A 13,515-nucleotide genomic window follows, 5' to 3' on the forward strand; every position below is an offset into this window, starting at 1 on the left:
GAAGCAAAAACAGACCTAATAGTGGAGGCAAGTGGAGAGGAAGCTATCTTGAAGACCCGGAGCGATACCACCTTCTAGTTTCTTTCTTTTACCCTTTTTATTCTTCTTTATGTTTGTTTTTATTTCTGAATTAATCATGGATGTTTTTAGAGTTATTATGAACTAAATTTCCCAATAAGGGAGGATGATGATTGTTGTTTAAGTTTATGCCTAGTTAATAAATAATTGCCATTCCTTCATCTTATGTGTGAATACTATCTTTATTTGTGTTTAATTTCATGTGCAAGCTTGATCACCTTTTACATGTTCTATGATCCTAATTCGAAATCTGAAAAGTGAGAATTGGGAATGCTAAAATTTGGATAGTCTAGGTTTTGATGTAAAACGAAAGTATTTACATAGCCTTAGTGACTAATAGATTATTGCTTAATGCTGATTTTGTGTTTATCTAATTAAGAAGTTAATTAGAGAACATATTATTTAGAACCTAAAAGATCTGAAAAGAGTTAGATTAATTTATAATCTGTCTTTCACATTGAGATAAGGATAGCAATTAGGTATTAACGTTGGTAGCTTATCAACAGGATTCACCTCCCTAATCTCTCATCTTGATTAATCTTCGTTTGTTTTCTCTTTAATTTCTGAGTTATTTACTTTCAAAATTGCAAACTTATTATTTTACCAAATAGAATCATAAGTATAGTTTAGTAGTACTTAATCCAATTCCCTGTGGTTCGACCTCACTTGCGTGGGATACTACTTGATACGTACACTTGCGTAATAAACAGAATTTTCGTAACAAGTTTTTGGCGCCGTTGCCGGGGAATTGTTTAAAGATTAATATTACACAAAATTATACTAACTTCTACTTTGGTATATTTTCTCTTGCTAATTTTTCTAACCTTTTTCTTGCAATATTTTTGTGATCTATTTCAGGAATCATAAGTGTATGCGCCGTCAAGGACAAGCAGTGATATTACCAGTTGATCCCGAAATCGAGAAAACTTGTAGGAGAAACCGAAAGAACAAGAGGCAAGAGGGAGTTTCAGCAACTGCTGAAACTTCAGACATCATGGCTGCCAATGCTGCAAACAATGGAGGCAATAACGGTAACAATGGTGGCGCAGTAGAAGATCAAGCTAATGGCCGCAGCTTGAGAGATTACATTCTCCCTACTCTGACGGGAGTGCAGTCGTGTATCAGGCCACCGGCAGTGGATGCAAATAACTTTGAGATCAAACCTGCCATACTTCAGATGGTGCAGTCTTCAGTTCAGTTTGGTGGCCTCCCTTCTGAAGATCCTAATCTGGATCTCTCTAACTTCATGGAACTGTGTGAAACCTTTAAAGTTAATGGAGTTAGTGATGATGCTATTCGACTGAGACTGTTCCCATTCTCTCTTAGAGAACGAGCCAAGAGTTGGCTAAACTCCTTGCCACCCAACTCTATCGCCACCTGGAATGATCTGGCAACGAAATTCTTGTCAAAGTTCTTTCCTCCAGCCAAGTCTGCAAAGCTGAGAGGAGAAATTAATAACTTCTGCCAACAAGATAATGAATCTCTCCATGAGGCTTGGGAGAGGTTTAAAGATCTGATCAGAAAGTGCCCTCACCATGGTATAGAGAAGTGGATGCTGGTCCACAACTTCTACAATGGGTTGGTAGGAAACACAAGAACTTTAATAGATGCTGCAGCTGGAGGAGCCTTTATGAGGAAGAGTGCTAATGAGGCTTATGATCTATTGGAGGAGATGGCTCTAAACAATCAACAGTGGCCAACTGAGAGGAGTCAATCAAAGAAGGTAGCTGGTGTGTTAGAGGTCGATGCCATCACAAAGTTAACAGCACAGGTTGAGGCATTGACAAAGATAATTGCAGGGCAAGCTAAACAAGCCCAAGTTGTGTGTGAGTTATGTGGGGGAAGCCATCACTTTTCAGAATGCCAAGCTGATGTGGATGATTTGCCAATGGATGAAGCTAAAGCCATTGGAAACTATTCACAGAACAACAACAACAACTATGGGTTCAACCAGGGTAATAACTGAAGAAACAGTGGGTTCTATCAGCAATGAAATCAGAATCAGAATCAGAATCAACAGTTTAATCAGCAACAAACCTCTGGTGGAAATTCTAGTTTGCAGACAGATTTACTCCTTCAATTCATGACTAAAACTAGATCTTCAATCAAAGACCTGCAGACACAGATGGGCCAACTAGCAACTCAAGTAGCAACCCGTCCTCAAGGGAATTTGCCTAGCACAACAGAAGTAAACCCCAAGGAAAACTGCAAGGCAATTACCCTGAGAAGCGGTAAAAATTATGATGGTCCTGAAATGCCACAACTAGTGAATGGAGAAAAGGAGAATGAAGAGCAACCGATGTCGACCCCAACACCCACTCCAACGAAGGCTACTGATAGTCAAACACAGCCACAGCAGTCTCCACCAACTAATATTGATCACCATGTAAAAATACCATACCCTCAAAGGCTTAGAAAGTCAAGCTTAGCAACCAGTTCACCAAATTCCTGGAAGTGTTCAAAAGACTTCACATTAACATTCCCTTTGCTGAAGCTTTAGAGCAGATGCCAAGTTATGTGAAGTTTATGAAGGAAATCCTGTCAAAGAAGAGAAAGATGGAGGATTATGAGACAGTTGCTCTAACTGAAGAGTGCAGCGCCATCCTACAGAAGAAACTCCATCCTAAACTCAGAGATCCAGGGAGTTTCACTATTCCTTGTACTATAGGAAAAATTGAGGGAATAAATGCACTTTGTGACTTGGGAGCTAGCATTAACTTGATGCCTCTATCGGTGTTTAAAAGACTGCAATTGGGTGAAGCAAAGCCAACAACAGTAACTCTCCAATTGGCGGACCGATCACTAGCCCATCCTAGAGGAGTCATTGAGGATGTGTTAGTTAAGGTTGATAAGTTCATCTTTCCAGCTGATTTCATCGTTTTGGATATGGAAGAAGATAGCAATGTCCCAATTATTCTTGGGAGACCATTCTTGGCAACTGGCCAAGCCTTAATCGATGTTCAGAAGGGTGAATTAAAGCTGAGAGTCCAAGGAGAAGAAGTGGTCTTTAATGTGCTAAAGGCTATGACGTACCCAAAGGCAAGTGATAACTGTTTCTTCATTGATTTGCTTGATGAAATGGTGAGTGAGGAAAAGCTGCTAGATGATCCTCTTGAACTGAGTCTAACTGAAGATGAATTGACGGAGCAAGAAGGACAAGAGGTCATGGGGTATGTGAAGTGGCTTGATTCCTATGGGCCTTTGAACAGAAGATATTTTGAGGAATTGGGAGCGGTTCCAAAAGAGCTAAAGCCATCTACTGAAAAGCCCCCAGAACTTGAATTGAAGGTGCTTCCTAGTCACTTGAGGTATGAGTTTTTGGGTCAAGATAAAAAGCTGCCAGTTATTGTTTCAGCTTCTCTCTCTGATGTGGAAACTGATAGACTTTTGAGGGTACTTCGAGCTCATAACAAGGCCATCGCTTGGACACTGGGTGATGTTAAAGGAATCAGTCCTTCAACAGTGATGCATCGAATTCTCATGGAAGACAACGCCAAACCAACTATTGATGCTCAAAGAAGGCTCAATCCACCCATGAAAGAAGTAGTCAGAAAAGAAGTAGTTAAGTGGTTGGATGCTGGAGTTGCTTATCCTATTTCAGATAGTAAGTGGGTTAGCCCGGTGCAAGTGGTCCCGAAGAAAGGTGGAATGACGGTGATCAAGAATGAAAAGAATGAGTTGATTCCTACAAGAACAGTCACTGGTTGGAGGATCTGCATCGATTATAGGAAACTCAACAAAGCAACAAGAAAAGATCACTTCCCTTTGCCCTTCATTGATCAAATGCTAGACAGATTAGCGGGGCAAGAATATTACTGTTTTCTTGATGGATATTCTGGATACCACCAGATAGCTATAGCACCTGAAGATCAGGAGAAGACTACTTTCACATGTCCCTATGGTACCTTTGCTTTCAGAAGAATGCCCTTCGGCTTGTGCAACGCCCCTGCCACTTTCCAAAGGTGTATGATGGCTATTTTTTCAGATTTGATTGAATCTTGTATTGAAATTTTTATGGATGATTTCTCAGTGTTTGGTTCTTCCTTTGATCATTGTTTGGAAAATCTGGAAAAAGTACTAACAAGGTGCGAGAAGTCTAACTTGGTGTTAAACTGGGAGAAGTGCCACTTTATGGTAACAGAAGGAATTGTTCTTGGGCACAAAATTTCAAAGGCAGGAATTGAGGTGGATAAGGCAAAGGTTTCAACAATAGAAAATTTGCCATCTCCAGTTTCTGTAAAAGGAGTGAGGAGTTTCCTGGGACATGCTAGCTTCTACCGTAGATTTATCAAGGACTTCTCTAAAATCTCAAAACCTTTATCGAGCTTACTTGTAAATGGAGTTCCATTTGAGTTCGGAGAAGATTCTTTAAAAGCTTTCAAGATTTTAAAGGAGAAATTGATTACAGCACCGATAGTAACTTCACCAAATTGGGAACTGCCGTTTGAGTTGATGTGTGATGCTAGTGACTATGCCATTGGAGCGGTTCTGGGTCAAAGAGTTGACAGAACTCTGAATGATGCTCAATTAAATTACGCCACTACAGAGAAAGAAATGCTGGCAATAGTGTTTGCTTGTGACAAATTTCGACCCTACCTGATTGGAAATAAGGTAATTGTCTACACAGATCATTCAGCAATCAAATACCTTATGACCAAGAAGGATGCAAAACCAAGACTGATTCGGTGGGTACTTTTACTTCAAGAGTTCGACTTAGAGATAAAAGATAAAAAGGGCACCGAGAACCTGGTAGCAGACCACTTGTCAAGATTAGAGCTGCAAGAAAGTCAGAATACAAAGGAGGTACAAATAAATGAGCAATTTCCTGATGAACAACTCTTTAGTGTGAGGGAAAACCTGATGGTACCATGGTACGCTGACTATGTTAATTTCTTGGCTGCAAAAATAACTCCACCCGAGCCTTCGCGTCAACAATTGAAGAAATTCTTTTCTGAGGTGAAACATTACTATTGGGAAGAACCAATCCTCTACAAGCACTGCGCTGATCAGATCATAAGGAGATGTGTGCCTGAAGAGGAGATGTATTCTATCCTAAATCACTGTCATGCTTTACCATGTGGGGGACATTTTAGTGGAAATAGAACAGCTGCAAAGGTGTTGCAAAGTGGATTCTTTTGGCCAACGCTATTCAAGGATGCTACTACTTTTGTAAAGGCATGTGATCGTTGTCAACGAACAGGTAATATCTCAAGAAGAAACGAGATGCCTTTAACAGGAATTTTAGAAGTTGAATTGTTTGATGTATGGGGAATAGACTTTATGGGTCCTTTTCCTTCATCCTTTAGCAATCAGTACATTCTTTTGGCTGTTGATTATGTGTCTAAATGGGTCGAAGCTTCAGCTACACCTCAAAATGATGGAAAGACAGTTCTCCGCTTCTTACAAAAGAACATTTTTACTCGGTTTGGTACTCCTCGAGCAATTGTAAGCGATGAAGGGAGCCACTTCTGTAACAAGCAGTTTGAAGCACTTCTTTCAAGATATGGTGTCCGACATCGAACTGCTTTACCATACCATCCCCAAAGTAATGGCCAAGCTGAAATCTCTAACCGAGAGATTAAGATGATTCTAGAGAAAACAGTGCAAAGATCAAGGAAAGATTGGTCAAGGAAGTTAGATGACGCACTGTGGGCATACAGAACAGCTTTCAAAACACCGATTGGCATGTCCCCATATCGGTTGGTTTTTGGAAAGGCTTGTCATTTACCGGTGGAGTTAGAGCATAGGGCTTTTTGGGCCATGAAGACTCTTAACATGGAACTAAAAGCTGCAGGGGAGAAAAGACTGTTACAGCTAAATGAGCTAGATGAGTTTCGGAACGAAGCCTATCAAAATGCAAAGATATACAAGGAGAGAACTAAAAAGTGGCATGATCAAGGTCTAATACGGAAAGAGTTTCAACCAGGGCAGCAAGTGTTACTTTTTAATTCAAGGCTGAAACTGTTTCCTGGAAAGTTGAAATCAAGATGGTCGGGACCATTCACGGTGGTCAAGGTGTTTCCTTATGGAGCGGTGGAGTTAAAAGGTGAAAGTCCAACAACTTTCAAAGTCAATGGACAGCGTTTAAAGCTCTACTTGGGAGGTCATTTTGACCAAGCCAAGTCCGCCATGATCTTGGCGCCACTTTGAAGTGCAAGGCTCAGCGTCTAGCTGTATGACGATAAACACAGCGCTTCTTGGAGGCAACCCAAGTATTATTTTGTTAAACTTTTGATTATGTTTTAGTCTGCTTTAATATTGTTAGTATTTTCAATTTTTAGATTAGTACCAGACATTATTTCTTTTTAATTGAATCGTGAAAAAAAAAAAAAATTATTTTCGACCTGAAGCCCAGTAGTCGGGACTAGCATTAAGCCTAGTCGCGACCTATTTCTCAAGTCGCGACCTCAGTCGCGACTTGCTGATTTTCCAGAAAGGCCTGAATTTTCATCGTTAGCTAGTCGCGACTAGCCTTAGGCCAAGTCGCGACTTGCTGACTAGAATTTCTATAAATTCACACTTTCCCCCTCATTCAACCCTACACAAACCAAATTCAAATTTCAAATCCTCTCAGCCGACCCTACCCTATTTTCATCTCAAAAATTCAATTTTTCATCTCCAATCTTCAATCTTTTCATCTTTTCTCAAATTCCTTAAACCCAATCTAATCAAAAACCCAATTTCACTCAACAATCTACACATATCATCAAAACCCACACCAAAAAAATTACCCAAATCCAAAAATCACCATTGTTTTCACCCTCAACCTCAAGCTTTCAAGAACATTCAACAATGGAGGTGGAGTAAAGCTTTTTCGGGTTTGTAAGTATCACTTTCTTCATTCTTTCAAGAATTTGATTAATTACTTTTAGATTTTGAGTGATATAAATGTGTGTGGTGCAAAAATATTGATGATATTGGGTTTATTATTATTGTATTGTGGTATTGAGTGTTTGGGAATATTGTTTGAGTGAATTTTTATTTTTGGGATAGAGAAAATTTAAGGGGAGGTGCTGCCCAATTTTTCTTAGAAAAAAAAAGTTTTAGAAAAAAAAAGTTTCAGAAAAAAAAAAAAAAAAATTCGAAAAAAAAATTTTGAAAAAAAAAAGAAAAAAATGGCACCAAAGAGGACTAGGAATGTTGAGGAAGGTTCGTCTTCGAACCCACCACCAACGGGTTTTGATAGAACCCGCTTTGGTAGTATCGAGGCCCACAATCGCTTCGTAAGGTTGAAGAATAGAGCTTATATTGAAGATCGGGGTATTGAATTCCCGGAAAATCCATTGAGGCGCCAACCTCGGTTTGAAACGATCAGAGCGCAAATTGAGAGAATGAAGTGGGGAAGCTTTGTGGATACTCGGGATCGGGCTAATGTTACTATGGCCTGTGAATTCCTTGCGAATTGGCCCGACCGCCAGAATGGGGAAGTGAAGGTTCGTGGAAAGAAAGTTCCCACCACTGCTGACGCATTCAATGTGATGTTCTCTGTCCCATATTACACTAGGGAGGAACAACGCCTCCGAATTATTGAGGAGGAAGAGCAGTTTGATATGGTGGATGTCGCGGAGACAGTGGGATTTCCTGGGTTGAGGTTCCATGACAATGATGGTACCGAGGGGTCGCCCAATATTCTATACCGGTGTGAGCTGAACCCGGTGGCAAAAACATGGCTGTACTTTGTGAGTGCTCGGTTAGTGCCCAACAAGCATTTTTCCGATGTCCAAATGGATCGCCTAAAATATGTGTACGCCATAATGAAGGGGTACAACATTAACATTGGACAAGTCATAAGGCAAAGCATTGACCAAATCGTGCAAGGAGCCACGGGAGGTGGTTTTGGTTTGGCGGGAGTTATCACAGAACTCTGCGGGGCATATGAAGTTCCCCAGTTAGAGTTTGACAACACGGTGTTGCCACTTTGCAAGATGGACATCGCCTTTGTCAACAGGCTAAAAGAGCCACACCCCTATGGTCAGCCACCACCTGATGCACCGCAAGGGCGTAGGCGGCAACGTGAGCCTAGTGTTGAAGAAGAAGAAGAGGAGCAACCACTACAATTGCCTGGGCCCATCGATCCTACAACACAATACACTCATGCACAGCTGAGTTACATAATTCAGCAGAACAACCACATGCAACAATACATGGTGCAGAGGAGTATCTATGATGAGGGACAAGTTCAGCAACTCAACTCTCTCATCAACCGAATGAACATTGGGATTGATGACCCGAACTACTTGGCACAACCTCCTCGGTTCTATCCCTATGACCAGCCGCCACCACCCAACCCTTTCTGAAAGGGTCTCAGGTAAGTTTCTTCTCTCTGCATATTACTGTATACATTGGGGACAATGTAATATTTAGTTTGGGGGGAGAGGCTTAAAAATTTTAAATTCTACACTTTAATTTCTGCATTTTAATTTTATGTTTTAGTTTTTTGCTTTAGTTAAGGAATGGCAATAAGCTTGATGATAGTTGTATACTGCTGATTAGTGTGATGTGATCTGAAACTGTGAAATAACTGTGTGCTTGATTTTGTTAACTCTTTGGATTAGTTTGGATGCTTAGAAACCTGTGTTTTTCTGCAAATACTCAATTTGTGAAAATTGTTATAACTGTTTTACTATGGTTTGTGGTAAGATTGACAGGATAGCTTAGAACTTGCATGTTTATTCTTTTGAGGCGAAATCCTTGATAGTGTTCAATTGGAATATGACTTAGGCATTTGTTGGATAATTTGAGCCTTTCAAGCCTACCATAATGTGTATCCCTAGTTACCCTTTTGAGCCTTAACTTGTTGTGTTTTCACCCACTGATTTGAAATTTTGCAACCACACTATTAATTTTTATTCTCACCATAATTATCCGTGATATCATAAGCTATATGATTAGTTTGGGGGAAAAGAAACATTTAGTGTGACGAAATAGTGAGAGGGAGAAAAATTTGTGTAAGATTGAGAGGAAAGAAGAAAAAAAATTGTGTAATTCAATGTCACTGAAAAAAAAAAGAAAAAAACAAAGCATTGAGAAAAAAAAAAAGAAGTAAAGAATATGATTTCAGTAATGTTGGAAAATAAAGAAATGTATCTTCTCTCAATCTTGGTAAACTTGGGAACAGTATGGGGTTTAGAAAAAGAAAAGTAAAAAGCTTGGGGGTTCTGTTTGTGTGCTTATGATATCTTGAGCCAAAATTGTCTCTTGCCTATCCCTGAATATCTGAGCCATATTACCTAAGCCTTGAAAAGACCTAATGATTCCAAAGAATACTGTCAACATTAGTGGAGAAAGGTAAACATGCAAGCTTATGAGTTATCGAGCTGTGGAACTAATGGAAAGAGTAAAACTTTTATAACGATGTTTCATATTTGAGTAGATTGTTGCAGTTGTACATAGTGTTATTAATTGAGCATCCGAGTTAATTGTTAGAGTTAGTAGGATCAAAATTCTAGTTTATGCAAGGAAGAAAACAGAGCATGAGTCAGCAGCGTAGTGATTATCTGATAGCGTAGTTAGTTTTTTTTATCTTACTCGGGGGCGAGTAAGAATCTAGTTTGGGGGATTTTGTTAGGTTATAATTAACCTATATTTCGGGTCTTTAAAGTTAGCATTATCTCGTCTATTGGTATCTTTTGGAGCAGTTTTACGCTTGATTTTCATTATTTCAGGTTCCCGGGGTGTTAAAGTTCGAATTCAGTCAAATGGCGAAAAACTGGGACAAACTTGGAAAAAAATTGGAAAATTCGGTTCCAGAAGCATCAGTAGTCGCGACCTCCAGAGACCCTGGTCGCGACTTCGTGAGTTTGGCAGAAACTCGGTTTTTCGAGTTTTGCCTGTAGTCGCGACCAGCTTAAATGCTAGTCGCGACTAGGTACGGAAATCGCAGATTTGACCTAATTTTGATTTTTCACTCAATTGGAGGCTCACCACTCATCCCTATATAAGGAATACGACATTGAAGGTCAGAACTAAGCAAAAACAGACCTAATAGTGGAGGCAAGTGGAGAGGAAGCTATCTTGAAGACCCGGAGCGATACCACCTTCTAGTTTCTTTCTTTTACCCTTTTTATTCTTCTTTATGTTTGTTTTTATTTCTGAATTAATCATGGATGTTTTTAGAGTTATTATGAACTAAATTTCCCAATAAGGGAGGATGATGATTGTTGTTTAAGTTTATGCCTAGTTAATAAATAATTGCCATTCCTTCATCTTATGTGTGAATACTATCTTTATTTGTGTTTAATTTCATGTGCAAGCTTGATCACCTTTTACATGTTCTATGATCCTAATTCGAAATCTGAAAAGTGAGAATTGGGAATGCTAAAATTTGGATAGTCTAGGTTTTGATGTAAAACGAAAGTATTTACATAGCCTTAGTGACTAATAGATTATTGCTTAATGCTGATTTTGTGTTGATCTAATTAAGAAGTTAATTAGAGAACATATTATTTAGAACCTAAAAGATCTGAAAAGAGTTAGGTTAATTTATAATCTGTCTTTTACATTGAGATAAGGATAGCAATTAGGTATTAACGTTGGTAGCTTATCAACAGGATTCACCTCCCTAATCTCTTATCTTGATTAATCTTCGTTTGTTTTCTCTTTAATTTCTGAGTTATTTACTTTTAAAATTGCAAACTTATTATTTTACCAAATAGAATCATAAGTATAGTTTAGTAGTACTTAATCCAATTCCCTGTGGTTCGACCTCACTTGCGTGGGATACTACTTGATACGTACACTTGCGTAATAAACAGAATTTTCGTAACATTATCCCCAAATGGAAAAGGTGGCATTTGCCTTGATAATATCGTCAAGAAAATTGCGACCTTATTTCCAGGCTCACAGTATTGAAGTTTTGACGAACTACCCCTTAAGGCAAGTTCTGGAAAAACCAGAAGCATCGGGGAGGTTTTTGAAATGGGCGATGGAGTTGAGTCAGTTCGACATCAAGTATAAACCAAGAACTGCGATCAAGGGGCAAGCCTTGGCAGATTTTATACTTGAATTTCCCAGCACCGTGGTAGCACTCATAGAAGATAGAAGCGACATTGCTATAGCGAACAGAGAGACGTGGACATTGTACGTTGATGGAGCCTCAAATAGCGAAGGCTCTGGTAGTGGGATCTTGTTAATCAGTCCCAATAATTTTAAGGTACATGCTGCTTTACGTTTTGAATTTTTTGCATCTAACAATGAAGCCGAGTATGAAGCATTAATCACAGGATTGAAACTCGCTCTCGAAATGAAAGTCGAGTACCTTCAGGCTTTTAGCGACTCGCAAATCATGGTATGCCAGGTGAATGGAGAATATCTGGCAAGAGGCGGGAGATTGGTTAAATATTTAGCCATTGTCTGTGAAATAATGCAGAAGTTCAAAAAGGTAGTCGTGTCTCGAGTACCGCGTGCTCAAAATTCACACGCAGACGCACTGGCCCGTTTGGCCTCAACTAGAGAAGCCGAATTGCTCGATGTGATTCCGGTAGATGTATTGGCTCACCCAACTATAAATCAAGAGGTGATCATGGAAATAAATACTGTTCAGGAGATCACCTGGATGACTCCTATCGTCGCATATCTGGAAAAGGGGCTCTTGCCTGATGACAAAATAGAAGCAAGAAAGTTGCGACAGCGAGCCGCCCGTTATGTAATATATGACCAAAGGTTGTATCGCAGAAGTTTTAGTCAACCTCTGCTCAAATGCATTAGCGGGGAAGATTGTGGTTATATACTTCGCGAGGTACACGGAGGGATTTGTGGCAATCATACCGGAGGTAACTCCCTTGCATTGAAAATCATGCGGCAAGGGTATTACTGGCCAACCTTGCGACAAGATGCTCTCGCATTTGCGAAGAAGTGTGACAGGTGCCAGCGAATAGCCACATATACCCACCAACCTCCAAGTAACCTCCATTCTATCACAAGTCCGTGGCCCTTTGCAATATGGGGGATTGACTAAATCGGCGAGTTACCTAAAGGGAAAGGTGGAGTCAAATATGCGGTAGTCGCAGTAGATTACTTCACGAAGTGGGCCGAAGCCAAAGCACTCGCAACCATCACAGCAACAAAATTGCGCGAGTTTGTCTATACCTCCATCATTTGTCGCTTTGGCATTCCATACAAACTCATCTCAGACAATGGAATACAGTTTGATTGTAAAGAGATGCGACAACTATGCGACGATTTGGGAATCAAAAAGGCATTCTCCGCGGTTGCTTACCCGCAAAGCAATGGACAGACTGAAGCTGTTAACAAAATAATCAAACACACTATTAAAGGGAAACTAGAAGATCGCAAAGGGGCTTGGCCAGATGAGTTACCGCAAGTCCTATGGTCTTATAATACAACTCCTCGATCTACAACTGGCGAAACACCCTTCTCACTTTCTTACGGGTGCGAGGCCATGTTGCCAGTTGAGATCGGGGCAGGTTCCCTACGCAGAGATGTTTTCAACATCTCGCAGAACGACGAGAAACAACTATTCTGCCTTGATCTTCTGGAGGAAAAGCGTGATCAAGCGCACTTAAAAAATGCGGCTTACCAGCAGTGAACTGCAAGATACTTTAACTCCAAGGTGAAAGTAAAGGTCCTGCGAGCAGGAGACTTGGTCCTTAGAAGGGTAATGCCAAATACCAAGAACCCAACACATGGGGTCTTTGGGGATAATTGGGAAGGACCATATCTCATCGCGGAAAAAATTAGTGATGCCACATACCTACTCGCAACACTCGATGGTACTGCGATTCCACGAGCTTGGAATGGCGAGAGTTTAAAATTATATTATCAATAGTACTTGCATTATTAAACTATGTTCACTCTTGTACTTATACTTAGACATTTTTCATAAAAAAAAAAATCCTAAGTATAGGGGGGTATATATGCCAGAATGTACTATTGATTATATAAAGGAAATGACTCATGTTTGTTAAATTTTCAAATTTTGTCAAAGACTTGTAATTGTAAATATTTCTACTTATTACACCAAGCTGTAATTAAAGTCGCATATATATATATTAAAAACGCGAGTACCCGTGTACTGCGAAAATGTTAAAGGATAATTATCCCCGCGAGGATATAAATTTGTCCAAAGTAAAATGCAAATTTGTCTAAGTACAGAGTGCGAGTACCCCCGTACCGCAAAAAAACTAAAAAAAAAGTAAATTCAAAAAGCATAACAGTTTAAGCATAGAGAAGAGTCAAGCATCTGGAGCAGCAGGAGCAGTTTCATCCGCGACTTTGCTAACGGCCTCGTTCTCGACTTCCTCAGCATCCGCACCCTCAGCCTCCTCAGGAAGATTCCCTCCACCACCTTGGGTTTGAGTGGGCGACATGGCGCGAAAAGCCTCGGCCATCTCAGCGGCTTCTGCTCCGAGGATAGAGAAGTCGAAGTCTAGGATTTTGGAAAGAGTGGTGTAAATATAATCAGAAACTGCCTGATCA

The 13,515-nt window shown here is 40.0% G+C and overlaps 1 non-coding gene across 1 annotated transcript; it reads right to left on the reverse strand.

Moving 5' to 3' along the window:
- Nucleotides 1-1,513: 1,513 nt before the first annotated feature.
- Nucleotides 1,514-1,620, reverse strand: LOC115703337 (small nucleolar RNA R71). Its single transcript, XR_004009110.2, has one exon. It is a non-coding gene; the product is annotated as a small nucleolar RNA R71 (small nucleolar RNA).
- Nucleotides 1,621-13,515: the final 11,895 nt, after the last annotated feature.

Source organism: Cannabis sativa, chromosome X, assembly GCF_029168945.1.
Source record: "Cannabis sativa cultivar Pink pepper isolate KNU-18-1 chromosome X, ASM2916894v1, whole genome shotgun sequence".
Lineage (NCBI taxonomy): Eukaryota > Viridiplantae > Streptophyta > Magnoliopsida > Rosales > Cannabaceae > Cannabis > Cannabis sativa.